The 19,733-nt window shown below is 32.0% G+C and overlaps 1 protein-coding gene across 1 annotated transcript in view; it reads right to left on the bottom strand.

The window, feature by feature from the left end:
- Positions 1-17,274, bottom strand: part of LOC118198487 (uncharacterized) — a 180,393-nt gene extending 163,119 nt beyond the window's left edge. Inside the window, exon 1 of the mRNA XM_035370184.2 lies at positions 17,127-17,274. The gene's annotated coding sequence lies outside the window, so the exon portion shown is untranslated. The remainder of the gene's footprint in view (positions 1-17,126) is intronic.
- Positions 17,275-19,733: the final 2,459 nt, after the last annotated feature.

Raw genomic sequence — 19,733 nt, 5'->3', positions numbered from 1 at the left:
GTTGAATTTTTTAATGAAAAATTCGTTAAAGTTTTACGGAATATGAAACAGGTAATAAAACAAATTTCAAATTCGGGTTTCAGGGGCCCGTGTTTGGGGAGAGGATATATTATTAAAAATTTGATGACTCCAGGTACTGTTGTTTTTTCACAATGCGAGAAACATATATACATTTAGGTAGATTCTTCTCTATTTAGTTTATGCTGTTTTTAAACATTTTTAGCACACGTTGCGTTAACTCAAATGCTCTCGAAACGTATATGTATATAATGCAGGGCGACAATATTTGGTGGCAACAGTTTGAAAAGTGATTCGACGCAAAATGCCGTTTTGAGATTAATAGCCCTTCTAGGTAAGACCCAGTTGGGCTAAATAAAGATAAATTCAATAGTCACTTTGAATTCACTTAAATAAAGTCACTTTGAATTCTATATTAACTGCTGGCTGTTGAACATTTAAGATCTTATAGAAGAGTGATAATATCATTCCTTAGCTTGATTCTTCGTTTTTATATCTTAAAGGTATGGTCACGTTCAGTCCTTTGTCACAAAACCAGGAAAAGGAAATTAACGCATATTTATTAGCTCCGAAAGCTTCCAACAAATTAGAATAAATGATTGCCCCTTTTACCTTTGTCGGCTATCAGTTATCGAGGTTACCATTTTGAATATACTTAATGTTAGCCATAATTTTCTTCCGTCTGTTACATTGCATTATGATCCCAGCCCCACTCGTGCAGAAAGCTCTTGGAATGTCCAGCTGAGTCATTTTGTTCACTTCGTGTCCTTGGTTGTATATTCGATGGCCTAGCACTGTATAGTTTGTCTTGTGATGGTTTACTCTTCTTATACTTTTTAATCCATCTGCGCATATCGCTGTTGTCAATGGTACCAGCTACTTAAATATCCTACAGTTAGTTGCATGTGTCGAAAAGACTACATCTTTCTTTCTTCAAGGACTTCAGTGATGGTTTGATGTTTCTGTTTCATATCTTTTCTTCACTTGTAATGAAGAAAATTATTCTTATATGCTTATATGGAGGAAAAGAAACTGCTTAAATACAGAGTGAGGATGATCTATGCCATTTTGGAAAAATGCTAAGCTGATTTTTGCATTACTTTCAGTACAAGCCTCGTATAAAAATGATTGCGTACATTTAAACTCGTCTTCAAAAATTTTCATCTTAAATTCCATCATGGATAGCAAGTCTACGATTTTGGTTTTAAACCAAAATTTTATATAACTAAAAATCGTTTTTATATTTTAATACATTTAATTAAAACCGTAGATTTGAAATGGCTTTTTCATATATTTATTTTATTGTAGTGCATCATATATATTAAATACCAAATAACGTTATGACTGCTAATTGTTTTAGCGTTTTACTGTATTTAATTAAAATCATGTAATTTGGGGCTTTTTGCATGTACGCTGTATCACAAAAAAATATGTGCGCCCAGAAAAAAAACGAATCACTATTACGAAACCAATATGTGCATAGTGTATGAGGAGATAAATAAATAATTACAAATTCAGAACAAAAGCTCATTTTATTAAGAAGTTATGGCATGAAAAAAATTACAAATCAATAAGTAGTATAGCCACCTATGACAGCTATACAAACCTAAACACGATTTGGCACGAATCAAGTAGGTCACCTATGAACCCCTGTGGAAAATGACGCCAAAATCTTTGCCAGCTGGACAGTTAATTCACCAATATTCCGGGACGGCTGCAGTTGCTTTCCAAGTATGTCTCAAACGTGCTCTATTGGCGAGAGGTGCTGTGACCTGTCAGGCCACGGGAGTAAGTCATATCTTTGAAGACATTGTTAGAGAGTTTGAGCGCTGTCTTGCTGATAAATGGCACCTCGGCTTTTGATAGCATAGGGAGTACGGATGGCGTCAAAATGCCGTCTACGTAACTGTGAGCCGTCATAAGGCCTTGAAGGACGACTAGAGGTGATTGTGTGTCCTAACAACTTACTCTCTACACTGTAACAACTTGTATGATCGCCATATGCTGCTCGACAACAAATGCTGGATTGGACCGCTGTCCTGGATGCCTCCCCACGCATGTGTGTTGATCATCAGCTTGAGACTGAATCCGGATTTATCTGTGAAGATCACACGCTTCCAGTCGGCCACACTCCAGCTTGCCTGAGTTCGCAAAAATCCAGTCGACACCGCCTATGATGTTTGGTCAGTGGTAGGTGTCTTAACCTTTTGATGCTGGGGCTTTGGTAGCACTAAAAGCTACCAAAGGACGGGGAATCTTGAACCGAATGCTTTTCCCCCTTTAAGAAATCACCTTCTATTTGCAACAAAGATTCTTGTGTGTAGTTTAATGGATTCTCAGATGGGTGCATCTATGTCACAAAAGGCAGGCCTTTGAAAAAGATAAGTGGTTAAAGCCCTAGTGACGTCAAATTTGACATTTCACCCCACTTTTCAGCATGGAAAATGGGGGAAAAAGACATGGCCACTAAAGTGGACAACCCGTCTTTTCAAAGAGGACGTCAGCAGCATATACCAGCGGCGGCCAGTCTTCTCCGAATGGTTTCTCTTTGATACTACGGGATGCCTGGGAGGTGATAAATGGCGTCGAATCAGTGCTAGTGACGTTTTTGTGGCTAAAGTGGCCGCTCTTGTGATTGCAAGTTCCTCGCGCTCGTTTGTGTTCCTGGGATGCCCTTGACCTCAGCGACGGTAGATTATCTCTTCCGTGATCCATTGTTGTCAACACCGAGCTATTAGCATATTGCAACGACCAAGGTGGCGGCTGATAGTCCTGTTCGACCAACCTACTTCTCTAAGGCCTACTATACGCCTGTTCTCAAAGTCCGACAGCTGTTCGTACTGCTGCCGGTTACGTCTCAGAAGCATCTCTAGTCCCAATACCTTCCATCCAAGTCAACAGATTTGTTTGAATAGCCCTGCGACACAAGCAATCATTGCTTTTAAACTCTCTCGGCTGCGCATCTCATATGCGCACAGCGCGCGTATCCTTGTCTCGCTGCCGTCGAAATTTAATTCATTCGCATATATCTTACCAGACTACATTCCTGCCAAGTTTCGTGATTGTGGCTCGATTTCTTCTGGGTGCATATATTTTTTTACAGAGTATATTTTATTACAGTTTTTCAGTTATTAAATATTTATCGACATATTGTAAGGTGAAAATATTTATATCCCAATATTCACATTTATTTTTATCAGAAGAATATATGTAATAATTTTGTACTCTTTCAGTAATAAAAAAGTATTTTTCTAGAAACTAAACTTTAAAACGTGTAGTAAAAATGTATAAAGTTTTTTCATAGCCCAATGCTCTTTTCAGCATTGGGCTATGAAAATCGTCCCATTTCATCACAACACATTTTGTGTTGTGATGAATTGGGCTTCATCACAACACAAAATGTATAAGGTATTTTCTCCCTACTTTCTGTATACCTTCGTGGTGTAACGGTAGCACACTCGCCGCGTATTCGAGATATCCAGGTTCAAGTCCTGGGAAGGGCATTCCTCCTTTCTTCAGTTTTCTGACATTAAAAAATCCTAATGCCTCTATAAATGTGAAGTGGACATCGCATAACTTCCTTGTACCGCCTATTATGTCATACACAATTTTTTTCTGTACTTCATTTATTCCTCGAACTTATTTCAATGAATTATTCAAACCTCATTAACAGATCCCTCAAGGCAAGTTGAAAATGACATAAAAATTTGCAAATTTTGAAATTAAATATCAGTGCAGCAGCGGACAACGAACAGTAAGAATGGACGGGATACCAGTTATAGGGAAGTAGAAATGAAGATATTTTATTAGATATTGTAATGTTAATATTACTATTGTTATTGGAATGTAGGTTCTTTTAAATAAATAAAATTGTGGTAATTACTGACAATTTATTTATGACTAGTTTTCATTTGTTATGTTCAACTGGTACAGCGTCTTGCGGAAATTGGCTTGCTTAATTTTCCCTTCTCGGTTTTAGTACAATAAAATTAGTATGAAAAAGGAGGAACTACGATAAAATAAAGATAAGTTTTCCAAATTAAAATTATACAGATAAGCTTATGGGTAAAAAAAATCTGAAAATCTATATCTATAATAAAAAAATAATAAATAAATAAAGTGGCGAAGTATATACGAATCTGGGAGAAGGAAGAAATAACCAGTTAATTTAAATAACAACGTAGCAAATGTTTACGGAAATAAATCAAGGAAAATATTATAGAATTCTTGACTTTTTTTAAATAACTGATACTTTTAACATTCGCTAATTATTTCAAACATCTTAATTTGGAATATTTGCTCACTTTATTGTGTTCTTTCTACCGCTGATGTTGCAAATATGATTAGCTAATAATAAATAAATAAACATAATAATAATTATAATAGTAATAAACGTTTTCTTTTTTTACAAGTTCAACCTTTGGATTATGTTTGAAACATTAGTTAATTTGCGTTTTATACAACTGGTCACTAAAGGCTTACTAATGTAGTATTTCATTGATAAATTAGCATTCTTTACATCGTATCGAATTTTTTTACTTAAAATCGATTGCGGGGAAAGCCTGAAAACATTTTACATATCCAGTTCTTAATTTTATTATTCTAACTTTATTACTATATTGGCTAGTCTAGGATTTTTCAGAATTCATAAGCCTCATAGAAATGCTAACTCAGATATAAGTAAACAAACAGGAAAATGCAATACTCACTAAAATATTTACTAGAAATTGCACCTGTATCAGTAATAAACTAAAGATAATCACGAACTGAAAGTTGCTGTTCTAAACTACAGTGAAAAATCTCACAGAACCACCATCCTTAGACGAATGTCACTGAAAGCATCCGTAATTCTTAGAAATTAGATAAAAAAAAGTACTGAGCACCAGAGATAGTCATATTCTCTAAGGCCTCCTCAGTGGGCAGCCGTCTTGGGGAAGATTTACTCACATATATATAATTATATAATAGGGGCCAGATTTAACTTCAAAAATAAATAAAACGTAGTTTTGGATTGTCTTTAATGTCAACAAAGCCAGCTCCAAGCATAGGAGATGTGAGCAGCTATTTGCCTAGGATGCCGATTTTTAAAATACAGGTATGAGTTAGGCAAGCTGGATTAGGCATTGATAAGTTAAGCAAGGCGATTTTTGAAATATACGTTTGGGTAGCAAGGCCAGCACCTATGTACCTTCCCTTAGCCATATATTAAGTATCGCAACTACGAATCAACTAAATCAAATATAGATCAGGTATTTAAGGATAATCATACTGAAGTTACAGACTGCAAGCTATTCAATATAATTTTTATTTAAATACTCTCACTCGGGAAGAGGAGGAGGGAAATGAAGAAAAGAAACAGAAAAAAGAATGAGGCGGGAAGCTGCCGCACATTAATATTTTCTAAAAGAAAACTAAGAACTCTTTCAAGTAACAGTTGTGTCAATTCTTTAAAACCACGTCAGAGAAGTCCTTGTGCATAATTACCTTTCTGAAGGAAGTAAAATAAGATTTAAATACTGAGTATTAATTTCATATGCTAATCATTGAAATGAATATTTAGATTGCTCAAAATTCTTTTTATTCAACGGCAATATTTATTCTGCCTGTAAATTAATTTTATAGAATGTAAGAAACAAAATATTCCATGTACTCTCTGACCTTTACAGCTCGTTTAATACTGGTTAAAATTTATTCATTTCATTTTTAACTATTTATATTATCTCTGCATGAAATTCCCATTTTGTGAAACTTTCAGTAATGTTAAAATAAAGCACTGTATAAATATTAATATCATTATTGTCATTAGACTTGCAGCGACGCTGTTTGTGTTTTGCACACTACATAAACAACATGCGAAAAAGATTCAGAAAAATTCACTTTTTAACTAGCCGAATTGAAACAGTTTTATGTCTGAAAATTATTTAGTGCATGTTAAAGCATGTTGACCGTGCACTAAAAGGGAAAGTTCAGTAAATTTCACAGCGATGTTTCGAAATGCACAGAATTCATCTGTCGATATTTTGCTTGAGTGATAATCAATCATACTTTCTTCTTTTATTTTAAATTGATTTGAAGGCCTTCTTGTAAAGCACGTGCGTCAAACTGCGTGCGGGAGGAATGAAAGATGTGAAAACAGCTGATGGAATAAAATATGTTTTCTTTTATCATTATTATTATAATTATTATTATTATTATTATTATTATTTACAAAATGAAAAATTTTACTAACAAAATAGAAAATACATTCAGTAAATTTTAAATTTTGCTTCTAAATATTTATCATATAATAGTAATAACAGAAATTAAATCGCAAAGATAAAATTTTAATTTATATTTATTTTCTACTTGAAATCTTTGGCAACTATAAGACATTTTCATTAGTTACACACAGTAATTAAAACATATTGGCAGCTAAATATTACATTCTTAGACCAGCATTACTTTGAAATGATTCTGATATGCTTAACTAATGATTCTGATAGCTTCTTTAATTCATCATTAAATAACTTACGTTACTTTAAGCTGTAAATAGATAAATATGAAATTTTTCAGAGAGTTCAGAAAAGTTTCAGAAGCTTTCAGAGAAAATTTACCAGTTGGGAAAAAATTAAGAACAAATAATAACAACCTATTCTCTTTTCTCATTTATTAAATTTTTCTTCGAAGCATAAATAAAATTACATGTATTTATACGTAAATAATTATGAATTTCTTTATCTCGTACTTTAGCTTGACACTTGATAGCATTCCGATAAAATTTGTAGCTTTGGTTAGGAAAATACTAGAAATTATTTTCATCGCAGATTGTGAATTCTCTTCAGTCAATCATGTTCTTATAAATTTATTATTCATAGTGCAGAAATCCGTAACTGACCTTATTTATTATTACGAATAAAATTTATTTAAAGCTGTACCTTCAGATCTTTGAATAAGATTTATATTACATTGTAAAATAATTAGCTCCATTTAGAGATTTTCTGGTGCGTTATTATGTTCGTTTTCAGTGCAAATGAAAGTAATGGAAACTCCAGCGTCAAATAAAAATCTTGAAATCTTTGCAACACCATAATTGAAATGTCTTCGCGGACCGCATAAAACTGCTGCCAGTTTGACGCCGCTGATTCTAGATTCTACAGCCGCGCTTTGTAACTTTTTTATGACATGGTACATCTCACAGAGACGAATAATTTGACTGTACATCTTACTAGCATAAATAATTTCACAATACATTATGAAGAGACATGATTAATTTCTTATATTTCATGCTAAGGATTTAATTAAGAAGACCTCCCTTTCAAATGCTTTTGCCTTATATTGTATAAACATTTCACCTAAATATTCATTTTAGATAAGTGCTTGTACTTCATCTTCTTATGCTGTCATAAACACGAAATACATGCGTAAGGTTATTATTAATTTGTACTAACCAGTTTTTTATAATTTCATCCTTTACTGTAACTTCTGTTTTCGTTTCTTCACCAGAAATGCAAATGAGTTATAAAGTATTTAAGCTGAGGTTTTTGAATTGTAAAACAGCGTGTGTTTCTACATCTCGAGGTTACGTTACTTTAGCTCTGCCATTTCTGTTAAGTTTGTAATTTATCGGCTTTGCGTTATTTGTTGCCGACATTTAAACTGTTATTCCATTTAGAGTTTTGAGTCAACTTCGATTTAAATTTAATTGTGTAGTCTTCGACTACTAGCCTACGTTTTAATTTTGACTGTACATTTATGTTCAAAGTTTGTGTTTAAATTAAAAGGTTGTTTTAATACCTTTCCAAGACTTTGTAGTTAAATTTCAGACACTGTAATAATTCACTTTACATCTGCTGGGAGTTTGAAGCTAGTTTATGCTTCCAAAACATGTCAAATTCTATAAATGAAGATGCCTAACCCATACATGCTCAACGATAAAAATTGTTTATTTGCATACAATTATAAATTTTCTTTTAAAGCTGTTTTAGTTTGTAAAAAATGAAACCAAACAAACAACTGAACTTCTGCTTCATTTTTATCGCCTTCCTTCGGAAACAAGTTTTATTAATAATATCAAGCTGCTTTGTTTTAGTGGAAGTTTGATTATTGTGTTGAGCTAGTTATTTGATAGTTTCGAAAATTAAAGGATTTTTTAAAGAAAAATCCCAAACGTAACGATCTTAATGTTCAGCATCAGTATCTAATCTTGTTTTTAAATAGACAAGAAAATCTCAAGTTAAGATTTTCAAATATTTTAAATATTCCCGATGTGCTACGTAACATACTTTGGAACATTTTAAGAAAATAAGTTCACAGTTAAGGAATTGAGCTAAAAAAAAGTAACATCGAAACTTGACGATCGAACTCTGCATCAAAAATTTGTAAGAAATCGAAAGAAAATTCTTGTGAGCTTCGTACAGATTTCTCAGAAGAAATTAAGCCAATTTTGCTATATGAGAAGGAGACTTGCAAAAACTAGCCTGAACAAACGCAGCTGGTCTAATATTCAACAGTAACTATTCAAAGCTAGAAAGAAGCTGCTCTCGGAAAATATATAAATATACATTCAGATTAAAAGGGTTTTATCATACAAATAGTTTATAGATGAAGAAGGGTCAAATGTTCTGTGTTCTGATAAATCAAACTTACAGGTAAGCTTTGTTTGCTTCCGTTTCACACAAAAATAAATTTTCATATGCCCAGAATGTTGTTTTTCGTTATTAACTAGTTTTTCAAAGGCATATCGCTTTCCCCTTGACTTTTTTGTACACACAATGCTTCTGAAATGAAAAGAAGAGAAGACACAGAATGAAACACAAGAGTGTTTAGTCATACAGGAGGCAGTGATAGGATTCGGAAATGACTTATGGTGCAAGCACAGTATACATTTGTGAAAGTCATGTGAATAGTAAATGATACAAGAGTGTTCTTGAAACGGTTCTAGAAACTATTTTTTGTAAATTATTCTATGATATGAACAGGAATTAAGTCACATTTCAGCAAGATAACATACAATGCCACAAATAAGAGAATTCAATACAGTGGATTCAATGCAGTAATGTTTTAGACTGGCCACCACAGTTCCCAGATCTTTACTCGATAGACCAGCTGGGAGTCTTTAAAAGAGAAAGCTGTGACAGTACTCAATAAATATCCAAAGTTTATTTTAAGAATGCTCTTGAGCGGGTTTGACACGGCATAAATGCGGGAAAATGTCGTAATCTACTGATTAGCATGCAAAGCACTGTTGCTGTTTAATTAAAGTTGAAAATATCAAATATTAAAATTGCCAACAAATATTGTTTATATTCAACAATAAAACGTTTGGTTTTATTTCTCTCAGAATTATTTCAAAATAAATACACAATCATGTCAGTTTTGACTGAGTGAAACTGTAATTAAATTTTTAGAACAAATATTTTATAAAATTTTGATGTGAAAACACAAAAGTAAAATTAATTATATACAAAAAATATTGACTCTCTATAAATATGATAATAATATAATAAAACAAACATTTTGAGCATATAAATATTTACAATATTCTTTTGCCACAGTTAATACATATAGTACCTTCATATTTCAGTGAGATATTTGAGCTTGTTTTGTGAACCCAACTTTCTTATATTTCGGTCTGTGGTCGAAAGACATGAATGCATGCAGTTTATGATCAAGACACTTTAACGATTATCTCTTTAAATTCTTAAAAGTAAGTGTAGAAGAGAAATTTTATTCACACATTTCTGCTATAGCAAGTGGTAAAAGAATGTTTATAACTTTTTAGCCAATGGATGGACACTGCCTTTTTTTCAGTAACCCAGATTTGAAAAAATGGAAATCCTTATACTTAATTTCAAGGAATCAGTATTCACTCTAGTAATTACTTCTACTCTTTCATGGGAAATTAGAATCCTATATAATCTAATGAAGATGGAAATGATTTCGATCTCAGTCGGGATTCTTGATCTTCGTTAATTAAATATCTTCTGTCAAATATGCATATATAGTGATCTAAAATTTCCAGTAATTTCTTTTCCTCCTGGTTGAGCATTAGCCAAACATTTTAAAAGAACCACTTTTCAACGTATCTTACCAAAACTTAATAATTGTTTTTTCGAAATCCTTAGTTTTTTTCACTGCAATTTAATGTATTCTCAAGCGAGCCCTCCATTTCTTAATTAATTTCATTTAGGTAATCAAATATGTCAGCTAAAATCAGGTTAAATTTCTCACCGCACACATCCAATTCTTTCACAGCAAATTAATATGCCGTAGCACATCGGTTGGAAAGAATGATCTAGAGCACTTATTTTGTCACAGAAAATAAAAAGAAAAATTCGTAGGGAAAATCTAGAACTTTCCCAGGAGCTTCTCGGCTAACAATTAACACTATCGCTTTTTCGTAAGTTTTGTGCTCAAAATTAAAATCATATTTCAAAACAAAAGAAAAAGTTAATACTATCGCAGGAAAATAATAATCTTTCATTATTAGAATACCTTTCCTAAATTAATGTCAACTGGTTTTTGATTAGAGTAGTTTGTTAGGATTTTTAACTCACAGTTAATTTAATTAACCCATAGTTAACTAAAAGATTTTACACTGATATTACTAGTATTAGCTTTAATAAAATTTGTTTCACTTTAAGCTTCGGCAATACAGTCAGTGGCCGTCTATCCAGGGACAAATTAATCCGATCTGTCTGAAAAAATATTTTTTTTTAATTATTGCAAAACGATAGACAAATTATTTTTACAAAGCATCAGCGGAAAACAAAGCTGTCAGTTGGGTGTGTGTGATTATGGCAAAGCCTCGAGGGCTATCTGCCTAAGATAAGGGATGCCTTCGTGGAGGACTTTCTAAGGGAAATTGGCCCGTATACACGTTACACATGGGGAAAACCACGAAAACGCCCATGCAGCCAGCCCGTTCGCGGGATTCGAACCTCGGACCGAACTACCAGTGTTCAGCGACTTTACCGCTCGGCCGCTTACTTTATTTAAAGTGCCTTTAAATTCTTTTTTTTTTTTTTTTTTTTTCCGGTACAGCCGAAAATTAACAAGTGCATTTTTTTTTTTTTTTTTTTTTTTTTTTTTTTTTTCAGTTAGAGTTGGACGACAGGAAATTTCTATCAACTGTTCTTTTTTTTCCACGTGATAAAATTTCAGGTAGGTTTAAATAAAATGGATTTTTAATCCAATTTTCTTTCTCATAATTCTCCGGAAAATACATGCTGAAATTATTAATCAGTGAAAAAAATATGATTTTTAATGTTGAATGCTAATTCTTCTTTTATTAGCCCACAGGGTCATGTAACACAGGGACCATGTATGTTAGCACAGAAGGGCTATTAATTTCGTTTTGGCATTTTTTGTCAAAAACTTTAAAAGTCTGGATCACTTTTCAAATTGCGGCCACCAAATATTATCGCCCTGTGTTACATTTAAAGAAATTAAATAATGAAGAATCTGCTAAATGTATGTATGTTTCTCGCATTGTGATAAAACAACCGTACTTAGAGCCATCAAAGTTTGAATAACGTACATCTCCACCCGAATAGGAGCATCTGGAAGCTTAAATTTGATATTTGGATTTGTTTTATTATCTATTTCATATTTTGTAAATATTTAACGAATTTTTGATTAACAAACGGTTAGAAAACTTTCTAAAAGTGGTAAAAAGCTTAAAATATTATTATCCATTTCTTTGCTCATTAGCTCAAGTTTTTTTATCATTGCATTTATTTTATCTCTAATGATAAACAAATTAACACTTCATCCTTCTAATCTTAAATTTAATTCATTTAACTTTTCGAAAACATCAGCTAAATACGCTAAACGCGCCAACCATAATTCCCTAAATAAATATTTTTCCAATTCAAATTTTGAATAACAGACGAAAATTTGAATATCTGATCGAAGTTCAAAAAGACTGTTTAATACTTTGCCTCTGAATAACCACCTTGAATGTAAAAAAAGCGTTTCATGTTTACTGCCCATCTCTTGTCATAAAATCGCCAGTATTCTTGAATTTAAAGCTCGGCTTTTAATAAAATTAATAATTTTCACAGCTTGATTCTAAACGATTTTCAGGTTTTCGCTGAATGTTTGGCTACTGAAGCTTCACGATGAATAGAGTAGTGAGTAAATTTAGGTTCAGGTGCGATTTTTTTTTTTTTTTTTTTTTTTTTAAATTTTAGGAATAACACCGGAATGTTTTCCTGTTAAAGCCCGTGCTCCGTAACTACATACGGCAATGCACTTATCCAGACAATATCATTCTCAGACATAAAATTGTCAATTAGTTTGAAGATTTCATTTTCAGTTTTTCTATCATGAAGAGATTCACAAAACAAATACTCTTCGGCAGTTCATTTATCTTCTTCGAAACGTATGTAACATAATTCGTTACATCAGTACGCAATGACTGAACACAATAATTTCAATAATTGTACACAGTTCGTTATATCTGTACTTTCATCCAATTTCAGTGCAAAATACTCACTGTGTTTTATTTTTTTGAATAAGTGCCTTTTTTATAGAATTAGCCATTTCATGAATTCTTTGACTTATTGTATCATTTGATAACGAAATTTTATCAAGTTCATTAGCCTCTTTTTCGTTGAATAATGTTAAATTGATAATTTTAGCAGTGGGTAATATAAGGTTTTCTTCAATAGTGTGAGCCTGCCCAATCTTGGCAATTGTTAGACTTACTAGGTAACTATCTTCCAAAGCACTTGAAGTAACAAAACCTTTCATTACTTGTTTACTATTTTTGAACTCCAATAATTTCCTTTAAAAATATCGTTCAGATTTATCCTTTAAGCTGGCATGCTTAGATTCAAGACGTCTTTTAAGAAATGGGGGTTTCATACTTTGGTTGGATAATATTTCACCATAAATAACAAATTGAGGTTGAGGGTCCAGTTCATCCCCGTTCCAAGTAAACCCAAATGATAAATGACTTTCATTATATTTTCTGTAAACAATTTTTCTTTTCTTTCTTTCTTTGTTCTTTTTTTTTTTATATTATTAGTACTAGTAGATTGTCCTGGATCCATCACCTTTGAGTCATCACTTTTCTGCTTAGTCCATACTAGCCATTTTTCCATTTTGAAAATCAAGGCTTATTTTATTACTTTTTCACAAATCTTTAAATGCACAATATATTGCAAGCTCTTCAAAAAAAAAAAAAAAAAAAAAAAAAACCGACGATATTCTTAACTCGCGTAAAAATGGATAGAATACAAAGCAACTAGAAGATAAAATACCTACTGTTAGATACAGCAAATCGACGTTAAAAAATTATTCTAATATAAAATAAAGCAATATGGGCCCGGAAAAAGTGGCCATAAAAATGCATACATGCTAATAAATCGATCAACTCTAAAAGAATTAATGAGATACTATAACCTATTTAGAGGAATTTATTTTTATTTCCTATTAAATAGAACAACCATTTCTATTACTCCTTTTAAAAACATCGTTTATGACAAATTTTGTTTCAACTATGGCTAAAAGAATATTTGTGAAAATAAAAACGGATTATTTTGCTAAAGGCTATGAGCGGCTATTGACTTTGAACAAAACTCAGATCGCATAAATCTACGACTGTTAGAGAAAACAACTAAACAGGATGTTGTAGTATTTAATTTTTGAATTTAATAGTTAAAAATACTTCGTTTCTTTTGCGTACCACCTATTTTGCTCTTGCGTACTACCAGTGATACACGTACCATCAGTTGAGAACCGCTGATCCAGATTATACCAACATTGTGCAACAAAAAGCCAACATTTTACTGAAATTTGTATTTAATGGCCTCGTTCAATTTTTATTACAAATATAACTCCTTAATGCCATTTAAGGGTTAGGTTCTTATTCCTTTCAATTAATGTTTACTCTTCCGTTATTTACAGTGTACTCTTTTCGTTTAGATATAATTTACATAACCAAGCGAACTTATTCTTCAGATTAAACCGCTGAATATACAGATAAAATGTTAACAGTAATTTCCGTTAATTACAATATGTTTTATTCCTTTTTAAGAGATTTTCCGAGGGAAGAAAAGAATTATCTGTGTTTCCTGCTCTTAGATAAATTGCAGTTTTGGGGTTAACCGTGGACATCGTGTCCGGTATTATACCGGTAAACCAGAAGTTGATTGCAAATTGTTTACCGGATATAAAAGATGCATACCAACTTGAATACTAATTACAGGTAGAAGGAAGTTTTTCTTTTTTTCCCATTACAAATGTGAAAGCAGAATACTTTATAATATATAGGAAAATTAGTCTTTATATTTCAAGAATATTTTCCGAAATGGACATCATGAGAACAATGAACTAAATAACTCTTTTAACACAATAGTATGTTTTCAGTACTCACAGATTCTTTGTAACAAAACTGAAAACATTACTGAAAATGCGTCAATATTAAAAAAAATCACTTGCATATAGGCATTTTTTTTTTTTTTTTTTTTTTTTTTTAAAAGCCGATGACCGTTTAAGTTGTTTCGAAAATCTTAAACGTACATTTAAGCCAAAATATTAAGTTCTAAATGCATAAGTTCTAGTGCATGAGTATAATAGAATATTTCGCTGCAGAGCCGTGCCCACAGATTTTAATTCTTAAAGTAAATCTCAAAACCCTTTTCTCTAAATATTTGTTTATCATTTTTGCATATTGATATTTCACTTTAATAGTCATTCTTACTTCTACCTAAAGAAAATACCTCACTTACTGAAGCCCCCTTATTGGTTGAGCGGTAAACTTGATAAACACTGGTAGTCGGTTCGGAAGTTTGAATACCGGCGATGGGCTGGCTGCATGGGTGCTTTCGTGGTTTCCTTTATGTCTAACGTATATATGAGCCAGTTTCCGTTAGAAAAACCTCCACGAAGGCATCCTTTCCTTTAGGTAGGTAGCCTTTGAGTGCTTTCTTATAATTAAGTAAATAAACCGAACCAAATCTTATTATTATGTCACATGTGATATTTGCATGTTTTATGATTTCTTTTAGCTTTCATAGACCGTTTTAGCCGTTATACAGGGAGGGGAGGTCCATGGTTCTCTAATTTGTTGAGAGGTGCTTGTCTCAGAATTATTTAGCCTGGCTTTCGAAAGCGGCTCTGTCAGAAATTTGAATTTTTATCTAAATATTACAGAATATGCATATTATACACGACATTCAAAATTAATTCACAAAAGCATGTCCAATATAATTTTACCATTTTTACACCATGGCATTATTACTGCTTGAGGGCTAGAAAACATTTACATCAGCAGCTGCTGGGGCAGTGACTGTATAAAATTTGAATGGATAACAGTGATTATATGCAATTCTCTCATTTATCTCTTTGACAGGTTTGATTCAAAATTCATCATTAATAATAAACCTGTACTATGATTTTAATCTAATGAGTGGACTGTATAGCAAAAGAACTAACTAATTTATTTACAGTAATTAAAATTCAGTTCTAATACATGCTGTGGCATGTTGCTTAGCCGAATCCAGATGGCCAAGTGAGAGTTTCTCTCCTTATCCAATAGGTGGCGCTGTATTCTAACTTAACAAAACCCAAGAGTTAAACACGTATATCAAAGAATATTACAATATTTAACTATTGTAATATTCTTTGACTTATATTAGTTTAATATAAATTAATATTTTATATAATAATATATTAATTTTTATACATCGTTGCCCGACGAATTCGTCAAGTGGGAAATGTCCTGTCATTTGCTATATATTTTGATGCATTTAATTAAAACTGCATAAATTAAATAATTATTTAATAATTAAATAATTATTTAATTTACTTCAATTTTTCATTTTTAATCAAACGAAATATTATTTCAGAAAGCTAATAATTGAAGTTATGGTTCACTTGGAGTTTCAGAGGGACACGATTTTTTTAAATGCTTATAATTATCTGGAATTTGTTTTCTAATATTTCTCGATTTTTTAACAAATTTTTAAGTTAGTGTGAATATTAACTGAAATTTGGTTTTTTTGTACATCTTACATGTTAAAATTTCAGAAATGAAGATTTTCTTTATTCTGAAATAAGTAGAATAATGAAGATATTGATTTTACATTGGGCGAATAAAAATCTATTTTTTTTCCTAAAATTTATTAAATAGCAATCGACATCATGCCCATTCTATATTTTTAATGTGTTCCTAATCTAATTCGAACCAATATGAAAACAGTATTTTCTGTATTGAATTAATAATTCATAAAGTTCTCATTTCTTTGCTATTTAAACAAAAAGATATTTTTAAATAACAAATAAAAACGCAAACCATACTGATTTTGTATTAGTCTGATTATGAAATGCTTTTTTTTTTTTTTTACTTAAAAATATAGTTTGAATTTTATGTGCTGACAGACATTTAAAAAAAAATGTCTTAAGATAATTAGTCGTTTAACTCTTAATTTTTATGGTAAAATGAAACATAATTCCTTGTTTTAACTCAAAGAATCGTGTAGACTTAATTATCTTATACAACTTGGTACGTATTAAGCAGATTTTAAATATTCATGTTATTTTAATAAAATTATTTAATAGTATTTTAATATCGCTGTCATTTGTAAATTACGATATGAAATTTGGCAACATCTTTTAATCTATAGAACGTACATAATAATCAGCAAACGAAAAAGAATTTTTATCAAATCATGCTTATATATTAATGTATGTGAGCTGATTTTACTTGCAAAGCCATTTTACAATTTCTTTTATATATTTTTGCTTCTAAAAAATTTCAAAACTTCAGGGTCGTTGACATGTTTATTTAAGTGCCAAATTATTTTATTTTAATATAATAAATCATGTAAATGGCAGAAGTTATTTCATATCTAAAATAAAATATTAGGTTTAACAAACAATATCTTTATATGACACCAAAATGAAAAATTCTACGTGCATTATATGAAAAACATTTACTTTACTTATTTCTACTAAAAACGGTGAAATGCACTGTTTAAATAAGAATTTGGGGTACAATATAAGCATTAGATTATTAAAATGAAGTGATATATCCCGCATATAATGGTTTAAACATTGAGAACAATATTTAATTAAATTTAACTATTCTTTCACGTAAAGAAAACTAAAATCTCACTAACCGTTGGAAGAGTCATCAAAAGAAGAATTGCTCCACGCTGCTTCACAAACTCGTGCCCATCCGAAACAAGAACAAATCTTACACAAACCCAGCGACACGATGTCACATTACGCTGCTAGCATAGATCGTTTCGATGGATGGTAGAAGAGAACCGGTTTTCAACGTTCTCAATTGCATCACATGGAGTTACCTAACGAATGGATACATTAGATCGGTTCTTCCTACAAAGAAAAAATGATATTTTTTTCCTTTTCCTTATCTTTCCTGTATTACCTCAAAAACTCATAACCGATTATACTTCTTTATTTGCGTCGTAAATTTGATAAAAATTGCAATTTTGTTCCGTTTTTAACAAAAACCATAGTACTTTTTTGTATTTTTTAAATTGTATGTTGTGTAAAATTAAAGCTAAAAACCTTGTTTTGACTATGTAGTCATAAATGATTGTTCCTAACCTGTAATTATATTATAAGGTATTTCTCCCGCCTTCCTAGCGTGCCTTCGTGGTGTAGTGGTTTTGCACGCTGGGCCGGTATTCCAGAAGTCCGTGGTTCGATTCCCGGCGAAGGCGGTTGCTAATTTTTCATCTCTCCGGCTTTTCCAATTAAACTAATGTCTCTACAGTGGCGCCCGAACTGAAAGAGTGTTGGATGATGATTCTCCTCCCCCAGGATTTGGCGATTGGGCCCCCTAAAAGCCGCAGTTGCCCTTTAAAAGGGGGAGTATATAAGGTATTTCTCCCGCCTTCCTAGCGTGCCTTCGTGTAGTGGTTCTGCACGCTGGGCCGGTATTCCAGAGGTCCGTGGTTCGATTCCCGGCGAAGGCGATTGCTCATTTTTCATCTTTCCTGCCCCCAAAAAGATAGTAAAGTCTTTACAATATATCAGTGTCTTGTATGCCAGGCTAACTATGGAATTGGAGCGCTCGATTAATGTTGATATCTGCGGTATTCGACGAATTATCAAATTTGTGAGGGAGTTAAATGCCTGAAATAAAGAGGACACTTCGATATCTTAAAGACAGAAATAAAAAATTTTCCCGAAATATACGGCAGTACAATATAATGAAATATGAATGCTGAATTTTTTTTAATTTAGGTAAGCAAGCATTCTTATTAGGCCTATCGAGCAAAACTCTGTCGATTTCTAGGAAGATCAGGTATATATCTCTCTTCTTCAGGAGAATAAAAAAAAAATCTGATGTGTACACCACATGACTTCCTTGCATGGAATATTAAATTATACGGAGTATTGAGACATGCGATACAGCTTCAGCTTTTAGATGCACTTGGCATTGCGTTGTGTTTAACGTTCTTAGTCGTATGAAATGTAATTACTGAAGTACTCTATGATATTGTAAACAGCTTTACGAGTATTTTTGTGGAAAGTTTCAGAACTGTGACATGTTCTTTTTGATAAAAATAATTTTATCAAGCTATCATCGGTGATGTATGCATTCAGTCGATTACGAACACGTACGCAGCAACAATATTTTTAAGAACTACATCTATTGTTTTTAAATACCTTAATTTGTTTATCAACAGCAGACAGATTAAATATGAAAGAACAATCAATACCTTACGTTTTTCCGAATGGCAAACGACTCGAATGAAAAGTGAAGCAACGCATTTGCGGTGGGCTGAATGCTAGTATTCACTGATGTTAAATAAATATTTAATGCAGAAACTTCGGCATATGGCCATTAATAGCATCCAAGTTTCACATTCGCACTCAAATTGTTTAAAATTCGCCGCATCGTTTTTAAAGCCATAGATGGCTTATTCAACCATGAAAAAATGAAGCGAACTTGTAAACGAGTTTAATAACTTTCATTCAAGCTTCATTCCGATGTTTTTTTTTTTTTTTTTTTTTTTTTTTGCTTGTTTACAATAAATTTCGAGCTCGAAGACATAACAGTGGAGGAGAGAAGACGAAGAAAGCAGAAAATACAGTCATCTAAAGAAGACGCACTCGGACTTTTACGTCTTATTAATCACGTGAGATTTTTCATGCTTATGATGATGGTCACGTTCGGGATCGTGCATAACCACCTCGCTAACTTCGAGAATTTCCCAGTTCGCAATACTGATGAAGATGTTGTGCATACTAAAAAGGAAGGACATCCCCAGTAATTTTATTTCTTTACTTTGAAATACTTTCTAGTTTCTTTGTTTATGCTTCGTATCAAAAAGTAATAATGTGAATCTTAATGCAAGCAGCATTGTTTTAATATTAAAACATAACTTATTACAGTTGAGTGATTAAGAACGCATTTGGCATTGTTTTTATTTGTGTTTACTATCAGATCTTAAAAGATTATGCTATCATATCTTTAAAATGTCGGCTTCCCATTAAGGACAGCACTCAGCCATTATTCACTATCACGGTTACTGTCGCTAATTAATTAATCCTGGTTGTTACAATAATAATTACTATTTAATCAATCATTCTCCTCAGGCAATATGATCAATCATGCTCACACCTATTTCCCAGTTTTTAAGATGCTTTTCTTAATTAATCATTTCTGCAGTGAATGAGCGAAATAAGCAAGAGTATGTTGGATACGAAAACAAAAATAAAAAATTACCTTATTAGCAAAATAAGGAAAA

The sequence above is a fragment of the Stegodyphus dumicola genome, chromosome 9, assembly GCF_044657685.1.
Source record: "Stegodyphus dumicola isolate Sdum_Otavi_A_Nest chromosome 9, ASM4465768v1".
Taxonomy (NCBI): Eukaryota; Metazoa; Arthropoda; class Arachnida; order Araneae; family Eresidae; genus Stegodyphus; species Stegodyphus dumicola.
Note: the sequence above shows the minus strand (reverse complement) of the source record. Positions and strands in the feature narration are given on the sequence as shown.